The 19,823-nt window shown below is 51.5% G+C and overlaps 1 protein-coding gene and 1 long non-coding RNA gene across 7 annotated transcripts in view; one reads left to right on the forward strand and one right to left on the reverse strand.

The window, feature by feature from the left end:
* LOC142467326 (connector enhancer of kinase suppressor of ras 2-like) overlaps positions 1–19,823 on the reverse strand; it is a 497,579-nt gene that overhangs the window by 171,617 nt on the left and 306,139 nt on the right. The gene's annotated exons all lie outside the window — the stretch shown is intronic.
* LOC142467327 (uncharacterized) overlaps positions 1–19,823 on the forward strand; it is a 99,225-nt gene that overhangs the window by 13,475 nt on the left and 65,927 nt on the right. Inside the window, exon 3 of one of the 2 annotated variants that reach the window (XR_012788365.1) lies at positions 4,510–5,267. The exons of the other annotated variant lie outside the window; for it this stretch is intronic. This is a non-coding gene — a long non-coding RNA (uncharacterized LOC142467327). Of the gene's footprint in view, positions 1–4,509; positions 5,268–19,823 lie in introns of those variants that run through there. 2 annotated transcript variants of the gene reach the window in all.

A 19,823-nucleotide genomic window follows, 5' to 3' on the forward strand; every position in this document is an offset into this window, starting at 1 on the left:
CGTTGCCCGGGATGTAAATGCATAATAGGTAGTATTATTTATAAATTGTGGAACAATAGGTGACTGTTTGTTGTAAAGGTTGGATAATAATATTGAAAAGAAAGATGGAAGAAAATGTAATACGATGTTGTATAAAAATGGTTTATTGTAACCACACCACAGTACAATGTATATTTTGGTGGCATAAGTGATGTAAAAATCTGAGTGGTGTGTCCTGCTAGGGTGTGAGGCGGCGGGTGGCGCGTGGGTTGTGAGTGCTGTGTGCGAGTGGGGGTCCTGCTAGGGTGTGAGGCGGCGGGTGGTGCGTGGGTTGTGAGTGCTGTCTGTGAGTGGGGGTCCTGCAAGGGTGTGAGGCGGCGGCTGGCGCGTGGGTTGTGAGTGCTGTCTGTGAGTGGGGGTCCTGCTAGGGTGTGAGGCGGTGGGTCAGTGATGTCGGTGCGTAGGGGCGGGAGGCAGCGCGTGGGTTGTGAGTGCTGTCTGTGAGTGGGGGTCCTGCTAGGGTGTGAGGCGGTGGGTCAGTGATGTCGGTGCGTAGGGGCGGGAGGCAGCAGGTGTGTGTGGCGGCAGGTATGTGTCGAGTGTGGCGGGTGTCTGTTGAGTGCGTGCAGCGGCTGTGAGGCGGTGGGTGAAAGGCAGAGGCGGCCGGAGTAAGGGCGGGTGAAAGGCAGAGGTGGGGGTGGGGAGGCGGGGGGGAGGCGGTGGGAAGGGGGGGGGGGTGGGAAGGGGGGGGAGGCGGTGGGAAGGTGGAGGGAAGGGGGGGGAGGCGGTGGGAAGGGGGGGGGGGAGGCGGTGGGAAGGGGGGGGGGGAGGCGGTGGGAAGGGGGGGGAGGCGGTGGGAAGGGGGGGAGGCAGTGGGAAGGGGGGGAGGCAGTGGGAAGGGGGGGGGGAGGCGGTGGGAAGGGGGGGGTGGAGGGGAGGTGAAGGGGGGGGTGGAGGGGAGGTGAAGGTGGGGGGGGTGGAGGGGAGGTGAAGGGGGGGTGGAGGGGAGGTGAAGGGGGGGAGTGGAAGGGAGGTGAAGGGGGGGGGGTGGAGGGGAGGTGAAGGGGGGGTGGAGGGGAGGTGAAGGGGGGGTGGTGAAGGGGGGGGTGGAGGGGAGGTGAAGGGGGGGTGGTAAATGGGGAGGTGAAGGGGGGTGGAAGGGAGAAGTGGAGTGAGGGGAGGTGAAAGGGGGTGAGGGGAGGTGATGGGGGGTGAGGGGAGGTGAAGGCCTCTCACTCACCCGTCCGGCAGGTCCCACGTGGATGTGAGGCGGGAGGCAGCGTGTTGTGGCCGCTCTCCCGCTGTGTCCCGGGCGCTCGCTCGCTCCCCCGCTGACTGTAGCGGCGCCGGGGGGGGGGGGGGGTATCGGGGAGACACTGACACGGGAGGGGGGGTGGAGGGGAGGTGAAGGCCGCTCACTCACCCATCCGGCAGGTCCCACGTGGATCTGAGGCGGGAGGCAGCGTGTTGTGGCCGCTCCCCCGCTGTGTCCCGGGCGCCGCCATCTTGGGCACTCGGCGCCGCGAGGCAGCCTGCCTGGCCACTGGCTGTTCCCCCGCCGGGGAGGGGTGAGTTGTAGCGCCGGGGAGGGGGGGGGCATGTATATGTGTGGGGGGGAGAGGTGGGAGATATAGAAGGGGGGTCTCGCACGGCCGCTGACACTGGGTGGGGGGGGGGGGGCGCTGAAGGGGTAATAATAGTGTGTGTCCCGCTGACTGTAGCGGCGCCGGGGGAGGGGGGGGTCGGGGTGAAAGCGCGGGAGACACGGGGAGAGGAGGAGGTGCGCGCGGGTGCTGCTAACACTGTGAGCCCCGCTAATGTATGTAACAGTGTGTGTGTGTCACTGTGTGTGTGTCTGTCACTGTGTGTGTGTGTCCCTGTGTCCCTGTGTCCCTGTGTGTGTGTGTGTGGTGTGTGTGTGTGTGTGTGTGTGTGTGTGTCCCTGTGTGTGTGTGTGTGTGTCCCTGTGTGTGTGTCCCCCCCCTGTGTGTGTGTGTCCCTGTGTTCCCTGTGTGTGTGTGTATCAATGTGTGTGTGTGTGTGTGTGTGTGTGTGTCTGTGTGTGTGTGTCCCCCCCTGTGTGTGTGTGTGTGTGTGTGTCTGTGTGTGTGTGTCCCCCCCTGTGTGTGTGTGTGTGTCCCTGTGTGTCCCTGTGTGTCCTTTGGCCCGTCACTCCGCCTCAGGCCAATGAGAGGTGTGCGGGGGCGGGCGGGCCAAGGGACCAATGAGATTTCCCCTAGGGACACCGGACATCCAGGCAGGCAGGCAAACATACAGTGCTTTCATTCACTAATATAGTATAAGATATGTGGTTCCTTCATTCCATACCCATAACAATGTGATGTCCTTGTTCGACTGCATGAAGTCCTGTAATAAAAATACATGCTCGTCGCTTCAGAAATATCCCAAACTGAACCTCCCAAGTCACAAAGGTTTGCAGCTTTGCACAGCTCTGCGGCTCTCTCAAAACTATTGTATTTTCTATGATCTTTTCGGTTGAAAGCAATAGGAGCTCTTTCTAATAGTGGCCTGTGTTCTTCACAACATAAAGTACAAAGAACCTTTTTCAGGTACTGTGCTTGTTCATTTTAGCACTGAAGAAAGAACACAGTCTTGACCGTGCAAAAGGATGAAGACACTTTATAATAAATAATAGGTGTCTCCTGTACACACTAACACAATGTTCTGTAAAAGGTACACTAAGGTTTTCTATGTGTAGACATGTATCCTCTTGGCTTCTAATCTGCCCTGCCTAACACATAAACCCTGGTACCAGTGCAGTGTTAGGGTTAATCCAGGTTTCCCCCTGCAGTGAGCAGCTCCCTTGAGGGACAGGAGAGGCGGGCTTGGGGTCTGTGTTCTGCCCAATCAGGGGCGGCGACCAATGACCTTCCCCCTGGGTACATAAGGGGCTGCACAGCCTAAATTTAGGGTTCTCTCCAGAGTGGTTCTCTGAGTTGGAAGCGTGGAGCCAGGGCTCTGGCCACCTTAATTCCTTTCCCGCAAGGGAGTGGGAAAACTACACCTTATTCCCCCAGGGAATAAGGGAGCTGAGGATAGACCCTTGGGGCCTCAAGCTCCCTGGGTTGAGTCCAGGGACCATCCTACGTAGTATACCTATTGTATGCTGTACTCCAGGCCTGCACAAGATACAGCCAGCCCGTGGGCCGCATGCGGCCCGTCTGGCCTCTCTGTGCGGCCCGCGATGACTCCGGCTGGGCGCCAGTTAATTAAATAAATTTAAAAAAAAAAAGTTTAAAAAAAAAGTTTTAAAAAATGGCGGTCGATTCATCTCTCCCCGCCCCCGTGTTTTGCGGTGCGCGGGGGCAGCAGCAGCATGAGGAGGATGCGGCGGCCGTGAGTTTTTTTTTTTTCAATAGCAGGATGCCGGGGGACGGGGCTTAGTACCGGGGAGAGGATGTGTGTGTGTGTGTGTGTGTGTGTGTGTGTGTGTGTGTGTGTGTGTGTGTGTGTGTGTGTGTGTGTGTGTGTGTGTGTGTGTGTGTGTGTGTGTGTGTGTGTGTGTGTGTGTGTGTGTGTGTGTGTGTAAAACGGGCTGGTGGGGGGTGGGTGTGAAAAACGGGCTGGTGGGGGGTGGGTGTGAAAAACGGCCTGGTGGGGGGTTGGGTGTGAAAAACTGGCTGGTGGGGGGTGGTTGTGAAAAATGGGTTGGTGCAGAGGTGGGGGGGTAGGCTGCTGACATGTGAGGGGGGGTGGGCTGCTGACGTGAGTGGGGGTGGGCTGCTGACATGTGAGGGGGGGGGCTGCTGACATGTGTGGGGGGGTGGGCTGCTGACATGTGAGGGGGTGGGCTGCTGACATGTGAGGGGGGGTGGGCTGCTGACATGTGAAGGGGGGGTGGGCTGCTGACATGTGACGGGGGGGTGATTTAGGGGAGGGGGAGAGTCATATTGAGAGGAGGGGGAGAGGGTGTGATTTAGGGGAGGGGGAGAGAGTGTCATATTGAGGGGAGGGAGAGAGTGTCATATTGAGGGGAGGGGGAGAGTGTCATATTGAGGGGAGGGGGAGAGTGTCATATTGAGGGGAGGGGGAGAGTGTGTCATATTGAGGGGAGGGGGAGACTTGGACTCTTTTGGACTCTTTTGGACTCAACTCTACTTGGACTCTTTTATATTTATAACACATGGTGGGCTCACTTCCTGTATGCTATAACACATGATGGGCTCACTTCCTGTATGCTATAACACATGATGGGCTCACTTCCTGTATGCTATAACACATGGTGGGATCACTTCCTGTATGCTATAACACATGGTGGGCTCACTTCCTGTATGCTATAACACATGATGGGCTCACTTCTAGTATGCAATAACACATGATGGGCTCACTTCCTGTATGCTATAACACATGGTGGGATCACTTTCTGTATGCTATAACACATGGTGGGCTCACTTCCTGTATGCTATAACACATGATGGGCTCACTTCTAGTATGCTGTAACACATGGTGGACTCACTTTGAGTGTAGGCAAGATGGAAGTCAATGATAAGATGGATTGTCTATTTGCAGCTGCCTCACATGCTGACACGGGATAGAAGAAAAGCATAGTGCCCAACGCTGCTCCTAAGGACCTTCCAAACCCACCATGGCTACCATACTGTATCGCTCATCCACTGACACAGAAACTTCCTGCTCCTGCACAGCGACTAGCTGAGGGCTCTTGTTGGGTGACAACCTGTAGAAACTGTTTGTGTAGAATAAAGTCCTACTACTGTGTATTTGGAGTTGTAGGGCCCTTTGGTGTCCCTGCCAGAAACTTCTTATACTAGCAAAACTCTACAGATATAAAGCATCTTTACCAAGTACCATAATGGATCAGTCTGCCTTAGCTAACGTTGGCGCCATGTGGATCAATGTTATGATACTTTGCATATTTCCAAGAATGCCCATGAATACACTTAGTAAATTAATGGAACTGATAACATACTGTATATAAAGACAGATTGATTAATATACAAAGTGGTTGCTATGGGTTATCAGCCTGTTCCGGCAGAAAGAAATAAAGTAGAAGGAGTGGCTCTGCGAGTAAAGACACTGACTCTCTGGAAACAATGACACTGAGTGTGAAGCAGGGGAACCTGGTTCAATTCCTGGTGTCAGCTGCTAGTCACCTTGGGCTAGTCACTTTATCTCTATGTGCCTCAGGCACCAAATAACATAAATTGTAAGCTCGTCTGGGCAGGTACTGTGTCTGTAAAAACTGCTATGTGCTGAATACTGTGCACTATACTGTAATTGTGAAGCGTTTTGAGTCCCATTGGGAGAAAAGCACTATATGAAATAAAGCTATTATTATTATTATATCCAACAGTGTCCCAACATAACCAAGTTACTGCATATATTTCAATTGAGGGAATAATGTACACTATAATATTCCTTTTCATTTAGCTACACGTTGGAGATAATGACATCTGTGTCTTAAAGGGCTTCAATAGAAAGCCTGTATTGGTCTGATGAGTCCAGCAGGGAGCTGGTTAATTGCAGCTACAGTTTCCATCTGGCTCATCAGAAATGTAGAACTGCAGGGGATCGCTCTGGCACATGGGAGGTGTTTGCTGACAGAGAGGGATCCCAGGGAATCAGACCCTCTATTCCAGGACACAGCGGCCACTGAAACCCACCAGAGGGTGAACCCCATGGACACCAACCCAGACTGAGGGTAAGATCCCCTAATAACAGGTACCTCTTTGAATTTTGGGTAAGTGGCCAGTAAGAGGCCTATCCCCCTAGCCCTGCAGATGGGGACTGGGAAGTGTGAGTTAGCCCTTACAGGGGGATGGGCTGTGTGTTTATTTGTATGCTGCCTTAAAGAGGTGTTGTTTGAAGACACGGGCTAAATAAAAGACTAAAGTTTATTTTCCCTAATATATGTCTCCCTGGTCATACCTCTACACTCGTCTCACCTCTACACTCATCTCCTACAACACCCATAACACTTGAACTAACAGTGCCTTACAGGTGATAATAGCCCAGGATTCTAGAAAGTCCCATATGGGTCGGGATAGGACAGTGACCCACGCAGGGTGAAGGATACGGGTACCGGTGTCTCTGTATCCTGGTTTCAGGTTAGAGATGAGCCGTACAATGAAAAGCAACTGTCCTCTATTTCTTCCTTTAATATTTATCAATACCAGACAATTGTAGAATATTCAAAGAGCCTTCATCACTAAGGCTATACCTCAGAATATACAACAACAATGAAATATGTACTGACGCAGATGATATTTTAAGATAATCGAGTTCTTATTTACTAAGATGTTTTCACCATTTCTGTAAATGAGTTTCCTGAACACAATGTTTACAGGGCAAAATATGATGCTGTTTATGATGAAAATGTATTTGATGCATTTTATTAATCTAAAACCCCGAGGGCGTATTATAATTGAAATTCATAAAGCGGAGAAATGGAAAAGATTTCATAGGTATCTTCTGTAAAATATGGTAATAGTTTTATTTTTGCTAGTCTCTACAGTACATACAGTGGCGAGAAAAAGTTTGCAAACCCCAATGATAATTCCGGAAATTCTGTAGATTTTCCTGGATAACCTTCTTGAATCAAAACCAGTCTTTTCTTAAATATACAATAGGGTTTATATTAACCAATTCCATGTCTTTTGAAACAAAATGATGTTTGAATTAGACGAACAATGAGTAATTAAGAGTCGGGGTACGTGCAAAAGTAAGTGAAACCCTGGTTTTATCTGCTAAATTAAAGCGGATAATTAGAATCAGGTGTTTAAATAATTAGGTAGATCTTTGGGGGTGAGTTTGGGAGGCCCCACCTTACAGTATATAATGAAAGTGGGTCATGCAGCAAGACAATGATCCTAAACATAAAATTAGATCTACTAAAGAATGGCTGCAGAAGATTTTTTTTTTTTTTAAGAATGGTCTTGCCAAAGTCCAGACCTAAACCCCATGGAAATGTTGTGGCAGGACCTGAAGCGAGCTGACCGTGCAAGGAAGCCCTCAAATGTCACTGAGTTGAAGCAGTTCTGTAAGGAGAAATGGGCCAAAATGCATCAACCCCTGTCAGGAGTCAGGGCACACGCCGGCTCCGGCGCTGCCCTTCCTTACCTATACCGCTGGCTGCGGTCTCCTCTGTCCCTGCTCGGCATCATGGCCCGTTCCTCCGTCCCCCAGCGGCTCTCACGCACGCCGCCGACGCTGGACTCGCGGTCGCTCCTCTTACAGGGCACGCGCCGCGCAACTTAATTTATGCACGGCACCGGCCGGGTAACTCCGCCCCCCGGCCATCTCAGCTCACAGGCTCAGGTCCTCCTACCATTCACCTGCAGCAAACCAGGTCATTAACCCCTGCCCTATCACGAAGGGCTCCTGGGCGCACCTCTGCTCTGCCCCTTCCTCTCATTGGTCCTCACTTTATTACCCCTGTGATTCCTCTCCAACCTCGCTCTGCATAGTTCGTCTGCCTAGTGCTGTTTCATACTGTGCCCAGCTCTCTCTATGTTTCAGCTTCGTTACCGAACCGGCTTGTCTTCCTGCTGTCTCTGGCTGTACGACCTCGGCTTCCACTCGACATAGCTTACCTCTCGGACCCCCTCGAACTCGACACTTGGACCTCTACTACCCGGAACTCTGTTACCCTCGACCACTGTCTTCAGACGCAACTACGACACCTTCTCTACGCCCGGATCTGGCAAGTAAACTACCTACCCTGGTACCCCTGGCCTTAACCACCCTACCAAATCCACACTCTGGGCACGCTCTCACTACTGCGGGTGCATGGTTACTCACTTTCCACCTCAGTATTGCAGGTTAGTTTGGTCTGTGGGCAGAACAGCGTGACATTATGCAGAGCCCAACCGACGCAGACCCCCTCTGGACATGAACCAAATACTGACGGCACTGACACAACACTGTCAGACTCTTGGAGACCAAGTAGCCACTCTCACGCAGCAACTCTCAAACCTCAAACTCCAGGAGGCTCCCCCCAGAGTAACACGCACCCCGCACCTAACCCCGCCCAGTCGTGAAGGGGCTACCGCCTCGGAACCAAAGATTCCTGCACCTAAACCATACTCCGGAGACCCCCAGGGTTGTCGTGGGTTCCTGACCCAGTGTGAGATCCAATTTGAACTGACCCCTAGTCACTTCACCTCTGATCGCTCCAAGGTGGGCTATATTTTTTCTCTTTTGACAGGAAGTGCCCTGGCCTGGGCATCCCCCATCTGGGACGTACGGCCTGAGCTTACCACGGATTACTCCCGCTTCAAGAGGGAATTCCAACAGGTGTTCGACACTCCGTCTCGTTCGGATACTGCAGCCTCTGCTCTGATGTACCTTGCTCAGGGTCGTAGGTCCGTAGCAAAATATGCTTTAGAATTTCGGACCATCGCGGCGGAGATTCGGTGGAACGAGGAGGCTCTGATTGCAGTGTTCTGGCAGGGGTTGTCCGAGCCTGTGAAGGATGAACTCGTGACTCAACCTCGACCAGACTCCCTGGAGGATTTGATTTCTCTTTGCATTCGGGTGGACCAGCGTCTGCAACAGAGATGACACGAACGCCAGCGTCCCCGGTTCATTACTCGTGTATCCTTCCCGGTTCCTTCCATGTCTTTCAGGAATCCTCCGGCTATCCTACCACCTCCTGATACTTCCGAACCAATGCAGATTGGCAGTCAGCAACTTCGGGGTGCGGAGAGGACTCGTCGTCGGAATGAGAGTCTCTGCTTTTACTGTGGATCCCCTGAACATCAGGTACGCGCTTGTCCGCTGAGGCCGGGAAATGAAGATACCCAGTGAGTAATGTGGGGCTCTCCCTGGGTACGATCACTTCTCGCCCCCTTTCCAGGGAAGAATTCCCAAAGATGATTATGTTACCGATTACCCTGGAGGGTACGGATTTCCTGGTTTCTACCTCGGCCTTCCTCGACTAGGGATCAGGAGGGAATTTTATAGACCAGAGGTTCGCAACCTTGAACAACATTCCCATGATCGAGGTCACCCATAGGCTTAGAGGCCATCGACGGACGTCCTCTACAGCCGGCCTTCATCTCGCTGGAGACCTCTCTACTTACCTTGTCCACGAAGGACGGTCATTGCGAACATCTCACGTTCGATGTCTTCCACTCACCCATGGTCCAAGTTATCCTCGGTCTGCCCTGGCTCCAGAAGCACAACACGCGCATTGATTGGACAGATCGGGTTCCTATCCAGTGGCAATTCTCCGCGGAACAAGGCAGTGCCGCTACCCTCCTTGCCGGCTTGGAGATTCCTCCCCCTTTTCCTTCCACTCTTCCGGAGGCATATGCGGACTTCTGGGACGTCTTCAGTAAGACCTACTCTGATCTCTTACCCCCGCATCGCCGGTTCGACTGCCCCATCGAGCTGGTTCCTGGGGCGATCTTGCCCAAATCCAAAACTTATCCTCTGTCTGTCCCTGAGACCACCGCCATGGCGGACTACATTCAGGAGAATCTCCAGAAAGGTTTTATACGGCACTCTACCTCGCCTGTTGGCGCGTGGTTCTTCTTCGTGAAAAAAAAGGACGGTACGCTCAGACCTTGTGTAGATTACAGTGGTCTTAACCGCATCACAGTAAAAAATCGCTATCCGCTCCAACTCATCTTCGAGTTATTTGACAGACTACAAGGATCCACCATTTTTTCTAAGCTTGATCTTAGGGGGGCTTACAACCTGATCCGCATTTGTGAGGGTGTCATGGAACAGGTATACCCCTGTCTGCACTTCTGTTTCACCCCCCCCCCCCCTTTCTTCCTCACAGCCCTGCTTGTCAGCTTCTTAGTGCCAGCTGTATGTGTTTGGCTCTGCACACAAACACAGTGCTTGTGTGATAAATACAGTGCCATTTCCCCTCTCCCAGCAGCTTGCTGCATTAAAGATGCAACATCATTGCTACATGTTGTAGCTTCCCCAGACACTCCTGTGAGTTGCCATGGCAGCCCCAGCCCTTCTCTCTAATGGGCTAGTCTGCTTTCTCCCCCTCTGCTCTGCCCACAGATGGTCTGTCCCCAGACTATCTTACTACCCAGCATACATTGCCATTTCCTTTCCACCATTCCTCTGGACTCGTGAGTACCTCGCTGTAACCCCTGTAATGGTGCTGCAGGATTATCTTTTCACCTCCCTTTACTACTAAGCACACACAGATATATTAGACCTACACCTCTACACAAGATACTGTTTTTACCTGCTTTCTCCAAAATAAAGTAAGAAAAGAAACAGACCTTGTCGTGCTTGGAAAAGAGGGCGAGTTGACACTATCTGAGCTAAGTCATCACCACGTGACCCTCTGGCTTCCAGAATAGTGAAAAGATATCGTGTGCCTTACAGACACTTACAGGAGCTGCTACTCCAGACTCCATGACAATATAGAGCAGCCTCTACAGCAGTACAAGCAAGCAGCTTACACAGCTAATACAGAGCAGCCTCTACAGCAGACAAAGGAAGCACCAAGTAGCTCAAACTGCACACAGCCTGCAGCCTTAACAGACAAGCAGCAGCCTACACTGCACAGCAGCTTTGCAACAAACAGTGCTCCTTACACAAACCTTACTGCCTTTTTCTCTGTCTGAGTTCACCCCCTGCACAGCCCCATAGTGAGGAGCCACCTTCCCACTTACCCCTGCGCACGTCCCCACGGCCAGCACCATCAAGGGCCACGCCACCAGACACCCGCCAGGACACGGGTCAGAGCCACCGGACACCTGTGAGTACAGCTACCCCTATGCTGCACGCTGCAGGACACCGCTCGGCATCATCTGAGACAGACGCCCATCGCTGACAAGGTAAAAGACCGCACGCCACACGCACTGGCAAAAGGCCTACACACACCTACAGCATGGCAGAACTCAGAGCCTCACCAGACATCATGCAGGAAAGTGATCACTCTGACACAGAGAACGCCGCGCAACCGCAATAGGCGCAGGCAAGCGCAAGGCCCAAACGGACAGTCACACTGACACAAAAGGCCCGCGAAAAATATGAGACTGACATTGAAGCGCACCGCGCCAAATTAGAGTTGGCCTGGGAAACAACCGCACTTGGGGTATGCAATGTCGCCGGCGCTGGCAATTCTGTACAACAGCTCGAGCAGGCAATAACTCAATTAAAGATAGATCACGCACGCTACCAAAGACTGTCAGAGGCATACGTTACTTACCTGGCCAGGGCTAACACCGGTGAAAGCCTGCAAGAAAGGGACTTACAGCTCAATATTGACTTGACACGTGACAGCCGCGTGCGAACCTCTATCACGGAAGCCGAGAGTAAGAGGAAAGACCTTTTGCTGGAAACCGCATTGCAGCGCTCAAGCACATCCAGGCATTCTTCAAGGCCAGCAAGATCAGCGCGATCTAACGCGTCCAGCGCTAGCGCAAGCGCTACAAAGGCGCAAGCCTCCACAGAGGCCGCACGTGCCAGGGCCGAATATAGTCGCAGAGAGGCAGCCATAAGAGCAGGAAGAGCGTGCATAGAAGAGGAGGAACAGACAGCCGCAGCTAACGCCACTGCTGCCGCCACTGCTGCCGCTAACGCCGCTGCTAATGCCGCCACTGCTGCCACTAACGCCGCCGCTAACACCACCGCTACTGCTGCAGCCACTGCGCGTAGGAAAGCCGAATTTGATGCGGAACTAGAGGCACTTAATCAAGAGAAGGAAGCCGCCGCCGCCGCCGCTATAGCCAAGCCGAAGTCCTAGAAGCAGCCGCGCAACAGGACGGCGGGAAGCAACCGTACAGACGGATTGCCTCAGAGGATCCGGCCCGACGCACTGAAGACTACGTAAGGAGCCTCTTCAGTGTAAACACCAGCGCACCATCTCAACACGGAGGGAGTGACACCACAGACACCGAAGACTCGCTAGGACCACGAGGAGAAGACGCTACTCCGTCAATGGCACATGCTGCCTGGGATAGCCACAGCCGCAACAGGGATCCAATTGCCAGAGCGCACACGGATGCACCACAACAGGCTCGCAATCCAGGTACACCCATGCGGGAGAAAACAGCCCCTCACACTAGCCAGCAGCCATCACGCGTCCACGCCAAGGAAGAGGCGACCGCACAGACCGTCCCAGCAATTACCTCAGAACGGGACAAACATGCCGATGCCTCAGGTCTGACAGACATAGCCAAGTACATGATCCGGCGTGACCTGGTGCACACAGGACTCATCAGCTTCGACGACCGCCCTGAGAACTACGGGACGTGGAAGTTCACGTTCTAAGACGCAATAAACAGCTTGGACTTCTCAGCAAGGGAAGAGCTCAACCTGTTAGTCAAGTTCCTGGGGAACGAATCCAGAGAGTACGCAAAAAGACTGCGGGCAGCAAACACGCATCAACCCCAAGTAGGTCTCGACCTAGTGTGGGAAAGGCTAGAAGAGTCCTACGGCAGCCCCGAAGCAGTCGAGGATTCGCTCTTCAAAAGAGTCGACAGCTTCCCCAAGATCACAACTAAAGACTACTCAAAGTTACGAGATCTTGGAGACCTGCTGCAAGAACTGGAGTTTGCTAGGAAAGACCATTCCTTAATAGGTCTCAACGTCCTAGACTCAGCTCGTGGAGTGAGACCCATCCTGGAGAAGCTACCCTTCAACCTTCAAGAAAAATGGATCTCACAAGGCTCCAAATACAAAAGGGAGAAGCAAGTCGTCTACCCCCAATTCTCAGTTTTCTTGAGCTTCATTCGCGAAGCAGCAAGGACGAGGAATGACCCCAGCTTCTTCTTAGGTGCGCAAACCACATACAGTGCAAGCAGCCTGAGGAACGAGAGACCAGCGACGAGATATGGTAACCCCCAAACACCCATCTCGGCCCGCAGGACGGACGTGCCTCCCACGACCCAAACTACTCCCGATCAGTCAGTCGCCGGAGACAAGGAACCAAGGGACACAAACAAGGAATGTCCCATACACAAGAAACCACACCCACTCAACAAGTGCTTTGGGTTCAGGATGAAGTCCCTAGAGGAACGCAAGAGGTTACTTGGAGAATTCGGAGTTTGCTTCAGGTGCTGCGGTTCCACGACTCACCTAGCCAGGGACTGTAAAGAAGAGATCAAATGCAGAGTGTGCGAAAGTGACAAGCACGTGACGGCGTTACACCCAGAGGCGCTGACACTCCACCAACTCAAGAACCCATCCTCCGTATTGGAGCACGGCAGGGAGAAAGAAGAAGGAGAGCCAACAAACATCTGTCACATCTCAGCGCACTGAGGTATGCGGAAAAGAAGGTGACAAAATGTCCTGCTCCAAAATATGCCTTGTCGCAGTGCACCCCCAGGGACAACCTGAGAAGGCTATTCGGATGTACGCAATCCTCGACGACCAGAGCAACCGATCGCTGGTCAGGTCAGAGTTCTTCGACATGTTTAACATAAAAGACGGTGCTTCTCCTTACACTCTCAGAACGTGCGCAGGGCGAATGGAGACCACAGGGAGAAGAGTGAATGGCTACACCATATGTTCAATAGACGGCAAAGTGAACATGCCCCTTCCCACACTCATCGAGTGCAACCACATGGCCACAAACAGGGACGAGATTCCCATACCAGACGTGGCACTCCATTACCCCCCCCTCAAAGGAATAGCCAACCACATCCGGCCGATAGAACAAGGCGCCAAGATCCTGCTGCGGCTCGGTAGGGACATCATGAGGGTACATAAAGTCTGTAAACAGCATAACGGACCCCACAACGCACCATACGCCCAAAGACTCGACCTAGGATGGGTGATAGTGGGCAACTCGTGCACCAACAAAGAGCACGGGCAAGACTACGTTGATGCCCGCAGAACGGTGGTGACAGAATGTGGACACACATCTCTCTCTGAACCATGTCTTGGCCATCTCCAAGTGACCGAAGGGCCAAGTGAAGAGAAAAGACAAGGTCATACCCCTGAGGCCAACAAAGACATCCTCACGTCGATGAGATGCGACAATGGCTTAGGATGCTCAGCAGTCCAGACAGCTAAGGATGATGAGTCGATTCCACCGAAAGAAGAGAGTAACCTCCCAAAGGTGACCGACAAAGGGATCGTCCAAAAAACAATAAACAATCAGACAATACTCCCGCGTGCAATGGCACAACTAAGACGTACAGTTGTTCCTCTTCACAGAGTATCAATCAACAGAGCAACCAACTGCCACGGCTGGCATAGCCGCAAAAGATTGCGCCCCACAGGTGAAGCCACAGTGTCAAAAGGACTGTCCTCTCACACATCCAAAAAGAGACAGCCACGGAGACATTTCATAAAGGGTTTTACTAGGGCAAAAGAGACTGTTTTTTGTTACGTCCGGGGAGACAATAACCTCCCGATGGTAGTCAACAAAGAGACACAAAAGCGCTTAACCAAATTACGGGGAGATGTTCTCGTGCAAGAGGAATGCACCAATGACCTACGGTGCACAGCGTTCCAGACAACAAGGGACGATGACAAGCAAACATCATCAAGGGAAGATAGAGGATTCCCGAAGTTAACAGTCAAGGAGCTCTCTAAAGACGGACTAAGCAGTTGGGTGACTCCGCTACCATTCCGTTCACCAAGAAGGCGCTTCCCAAACAATGGAGAACGTGCCATCTCTAGGTTCACTTCGCACCTCTGCGACCTACAAAGGGAACCAGAGACCAAAAACAACCTTGTGGCCTTCATCCAAAAGATATTCCTTACCGGCCACGCAAAGCCAGCACCTCTAATGGAGGAAGGTGAAGAATGTCGGTACCTCTGATCACCTGGGGCCTACCACCCTCAGGAACCCGATCAAATCCGGGTAATGTTCAACCCCAGCACTCAGCTTCACGGAGTCTCTCTGAGAGACACCCTCTTTACTGGACTAGATTCGACAACCAGTCTTCCAGAAGTGTTGTTCCGCTTCCGCAAGGAACCAAACGCCATCTCCTTCTGCCGAACGCCAGGTGATAGAGCGACAAGCTACCACGACTGGTGCACTTACAAGGGGATGTGCTCTGTGGATAAAACTGCAGAGACAAAAGGACTGTTTTCTCACAAGGCTAAAAGGAAACAGTGCCAGAGACTCTTACAAAAGACATTGTGTTGCATCAAGCTAACCAAGAGCTGTGCATCCACCCGGCTTCCCTTACTGGAAGGTTGGCCAAAGAACTTTAATGCCAGTGGTACCGGCCGGTATCACCTTGCTATGGGAATATGGACCTTTGCATTGTTATGTTATGTTTGCATTGCACATATGTTCCACATAGCATGTTATATAGTGGTATCTACAGATACCAGACGGGGAGTGTCATGGAACAGGTATACCCCTGTCTGCACTTCTGTTTCACCCCCCCCCCTTTCTTCCTCGCAGCCCTGCTTGTCAGCTTCTTAGTGCCAGCTGTATGTGTTTTGCTCTGCACACAAACACAGTGCTTGTGTGATAAATACAGTGCCATTTCCCCTCTCCCAGCAGCTTGCTGCAGTAAAGATGCAACATTATTGCTACATGTTGTAGCTTCCCCAGACACTCCTGTGAGTTGCCATGGCAGCCCCAGCCCTTCTCTCTAATGGGCTAGTCTGCTTTCTCCCCCTCTGCTCTGCCCACAGATGGTCTGTCCCCAGACTATCTTACTACCCAGCATACATTGCCACTTCCTTTCCACCATTCCTCTGGACTCGTGAGTACCTCGCTGTAACCCCTGTAATGGTGCTGCAGGATTATCTTTTCACCTCCCTTTACTACTAAGTACACACAGAGATATTAGACCTACACCTCTACACAAGATACTGTTTTTACCTGCTTTCTCCAAAATAAAGTAAGAAAAGAAACAGACCTTGTCGTGCTTGGAAAAGAGGGCGAGTTGACACTATCTGAGCTAAGTCATCACCACGTGACCCTCTGGCTTCCAGAATAGAGGGGGGCGAGTGGAAGACCGCATTTAACACCCGCAGCGGGCACTATGAGTACCTGGTTATGCCCTTTTGCCTTTGCAATGCCCCAGCTGTTTTCCAGGACTTTATGAACGAGGTCTTCCGGGACGTACTTAATGTTTTTGTAATCATCTACTTAGATGACATACTGATCTTTTCCAAGACCCTTCAAGAACATGTATTACACACTAGGCTCGTGCTTGCCCATCTTCGCCTCAATCATCTCTATGCCAAACTTGAGAAATGTCTGTTCCACCAGAGGTCCACAGCCTTCCTAGGTTACATTATCTAAGACAAAGGCTTCAGCATTGTATCCGGAGAAACTGAAGGCCATACTGGAATGGCCCCAGCCCAGTACATTGAAGGCTATTCAACGCTTTCTCGGATTCGCCAATTATTACAGGAAGTTTATTCAGGATTTTTCCTCCATTGTGGCCCCCATTACTGATCTCACCAAAAAGCCGACCCCTCCATTTGGCCGTCCGAGGCTTCCACTGCTTTCGAGACCCTCAAACGTACCTTCGTTTCCGCACCTATCCTTCTCCATCAGGACACTTCCCTCCCCTTCATACTCGAGGTGGATGCTTCGGAGTCAAGAGCCGGTGCAGTACTCTCCCAAAGAGCTGGACCTCAAGATAAATTAAACCCATGCGGGTTTTTTTCTAAAAAAAATTCTCCGGCTGAGAAAATGATGTCGGTAACAGAGAGCTTTTGGCCTTAAAGATGGCCCTTCTAGAATGGAGACACCTTCTCGAGGGCACTCGGGTACCCATTTCCATCCTTACGGAACATAAAAACTTGTTATATATTGAAGGAGCCCGCCGTTTGGGGTCGCGGCAGGCCCGTGGGCACTATTCTTCTCGAGGTTCAACTACGTTCTATCCTATATACCCGGGACTAAGAATGTTAAGGCCAATGCCCTGTCTCTGCAATTCTCCCCAGAGGAGAGGTCGGAAGAGATCCCTGAAACCATTCTCCCGGCCAAATTTATCATTTCTGCTAATTCATTCGATATTCTGGACAAGATCATCAAAGCTCAATCTCAGATTCCCAGTGGCGTAGAGGTTCCGGAGGGTACTTTGTACACACCGCCACAATTCCGGCAGAAAATTCTGGAATGGGGCATTCCTCAAGGACTGCGGGTCATGCCGGTTTTAAGAAAACCCTGGATCTCATCGGAAGAACCTTCTGCTGGCCCAAGATGGGTAGTGAGGTTCAGGACTTCACCCATGCCTGCTCTACTTGCGCCCGAAATAAGACCATTCGTCACAAACCTCCGGGTCTTCTGCTTCCGTTACCCATTCCCGAACGTCCATGGACACACATCTCCATGGATTTCATAGTTGAACTCCCACCCTCTAAGGGAATGACTACCATACTCGTCGTTGTGGATCGCTTCACGAAACAGGAGCACTTCATCCCACTCAAGGCTCTTCCTTCTTCTCCGGTTCTGGCGGACATTTTTTCCAAAGAGATCTTTAGACTCCACGGTATTCCCACATCCATTATGACCGACAGGGGTTCTCAATTTATTTCCAAATTCTGGCGGGCCTTCTCCAAATCGCTCTGTATCACCCTCTCCTTCTCCTCCGGCTACCACCCACAAACCAACGGGCAGACTGAGAGGATGAACCAAAATCTTGAACAATATCTGAGATGTTTTCTATCTGAGGCCCTTGACGATTGGACCGATTTACTACCCTGGGCAGAATTTGTGATCAATTCACACAAGAAGGAATCTACCCAAGAATCTCCATTTTTTGTGAATAATGGTTTTCACCCCGCTCGTCTTCCCATCTCCAGTAGTCATTCAGGGGTACCAGCAGCCGATACGCGGGTATCCGTCCTTCAACACTCCTGGAGAAGGATTCAATCTACACTTGCTGGCGTGTCCCAAAGGTACAAACTTCAAGCCGATCGGCATCGTCAGAAGGCAACTGAATACAAGCCAGGAAGTAAGGTGTGGCCAAAAACATCCACCTGAAATCTCCTACCCCGAAACTGTCTCCGAAATTCCTGGGACCCTTCAAGGTTCTCGAGCGCATTAACCCAGTCACTTACCGTTTACAACTTCCTCCGACCATGAGGATTCCCACGGCTTTCCATGTTTCTTTGCTCAAACCCTACACCCAGAGCACCCGCTTCCCATCCAAAGTCCCAAGGTCTAAACCCATCTCCATACAGGGTCAACCTGAGTTCGAGGTCCAGGCCATCCTAGATTCCCGTTTTTCCAGAGGTCATTTACAGTTCCTGATTCATTGGAAGGAGTATGGTCCGGAAGAACGAACCTGGGTTCCTTTGGATCAGATTCATGCTCCAGTGTTGCTCAGACGCTTTCATCTCAAGTTTCCCCACAAACCTTGGATGGATCGTCCTGAGGCCGGTCCTCGAGTGGGGGGTACTGTCAGGAGTCAGGGCACACGCCGCCCCCGGCGCTGCCCTTCCTTACCTATACTGCTAGCTGCGGTCTCCTCTGTCCCTGCTTGGCATCACGGCCCGTCCTCCGCCCCCCCTGCGGCTCGCACGCACGCCACCGACGCTGGACACACTGTTGCTCCTCTTACAGAGCACACGCCGTGCAACTTAATTTATGCACTGCAACGGCCGGGTAACTCCACCCCCTGGCCATCTCAGCTCACAGGCTCAGGTCCTCCTACCATTCACCTGCAGCAAACCAGGTCATTAACCCCTGCCCTATCACAAAGGGCCCCTCCGGGGCGCACCTCTGCTCTGCCCCTTCCTCTCATTGGTCCTCCTCACTTTATTACCCTTGTGATTCCTCTCCAACCTCGCTCTGCATAGTTCGTCTGCCTAGTGCTGTTTCATACTGTGCCCAGCTCTCTCTATGTTTCAGCTTCGTTATCAAACCGGCTTGTCTTCCTGCTGTCTCTGGCTCTACGACCTCGGCTTCCACTCGACATAGCTTACGTCTCGGACCCCCTCGAACTCGGCACTTGGACCTCTACTAACCGGAACTCTGTTACCCTCGACCATTGTCTTCGGACCCTACTACGGCACCTTCTCTACGCCCGGATCTGGCAAGTACACTATCTACCCTTGTATCCCTGGCCTTGACCACACTACCAAATCCACACTCCGGGGACGCTCTCACTACTGCGTGTGCGTGGTTACTCACTTTCCACCTCAGTATTGGGGGTTAGTCTGGTCTGTGGGCAGAACAGCGTGACAACCCCGATGTGAGAGACTGACCAGCAGTTACAGGAAATGCTTAGTTGATGTCATTGCTGCTCAAGGGGGCGCCACCAGGTACTGAATCTATAGGGTCACATACTTTTTCACACATGGATATTGAATGTTGAATCATTTGTGGATATATAAATGTTGAAAAAGTATCATGTTTTTGTGTCATATGTTTGATCAGTTTATCTTCATCTACTATTAGGAATTAGATTAAGATCTAATAACATTTTAGGTTTTACAGTAAATACTGTATGTGTAAATCCTAAGGGCTTCAATTACAGTACTTAAGATACTGTGAAAGGCAGAAAAGGAGCTTTTTATGTTCAAGAGCAGGAGATAGCAATTCTTACGTGTTTTACTCTGAAGAGATATTGATCACTTTCCAAGTATTGTGAATGTGCTCCAGAATATCTTGGTCACCAATGGGCCTAATATGACCACAGGAATACAATATCTGTCCTTAATAGGCCATGAAAGTGACCCCCTATAGAAGCACTGTTGCTAACTGATGATTTAGGGTATTGTAGATGTTAAGGTCCAATATAAGCAGTCAAAATTGTGGAGACCCACAATAGTGGGGTTTTTTCCTCCCCGTATATTCAAATGTAACAATGTGTAGTCGTACTGTGGTACTGTATAACATGCAGATCAGCTTTCAAATTAACCAGGTAAATATGGCTCACAAAGTTGCCGTGAACCTATCTCCTGATACGTAGCTATGCTCAAAATGGGATCAGTGCTGCTAACCATTCCATTCA

Source organism: Ascaphus truei, chromosome 16 (assembly GCF_040206685.1).
Source record: "Ascaphus truei isolate aAscTru1 chromosome 16, aAscTru1.hap1, whole genome shotgun sequence".
NCBI lineage: Eukaryota > Metazoa > Chordata > Amphibia > Anura > Ascaphidae > Ascaphus > Ascaphus truei.